At 36.8% G+C, this 318-nt stretch overlaps 1 protein-coding gene across 1 annotated transcript in view; it reads right to left on the bottom strand.

Annotated features, from left to right (window-relative positions):
* LOC119586433 (serine protease inhibitor-like) overlaps window positions 1-318 on the bottom strand; it is an 8,599-nt gene that overhangs the window by 3,347 nt on the left and 4,934 nt on the right. The window lies entirely within an intron of this gene.

Here is a 318-nt window from a genome sequence, read left to right as displayed (position 1 = left end):
ACCTGGTGATATCAAAAATACCACGTACTGTTTAATAATTGCAGCACAGTTTGAGTCAACAGAGAAATTACAAAACTGTTTTTATACTTACTTATTCTTTTGTTATTTTGCTCAAGTTGTGACTTTCAGGGCACCGTGATTATGCTTTCGATGGCAAAGGGCAATGTCTGCACATGCGCGTGGCAAAGCAGTAATCTTATTTCATTGTTTTTTCTTTATATTCGTCTACGGCCTCCATCAAGTAGAACAAATGAATTACTTGGTCTTTCGAAATATTACCTCTTTTCTCTTTGTTTCTGTCTCTCTCCCGTTTCCAGT

Source organism: Penaeus monodon, chromosome 21, assembly GCF_015228065.2.
Source record: "Penaeus monodon isolate SGIC_2016 chromosome 21, NSTDA_Pmon_1, whole genome shotgun sequence".
Classification (NCBI taxonomy): Eukaryota; Metazoa; Arthropoda; class Malacostraca; order Decapoda; family Penaeidae; genus Penaeus; species Penaeus monodon.
The sequence above is the reverse complement of the archived record's forward strand: the minus strand, read 5'-3'. Positions and strand labels throughout refer to the sequence as shown.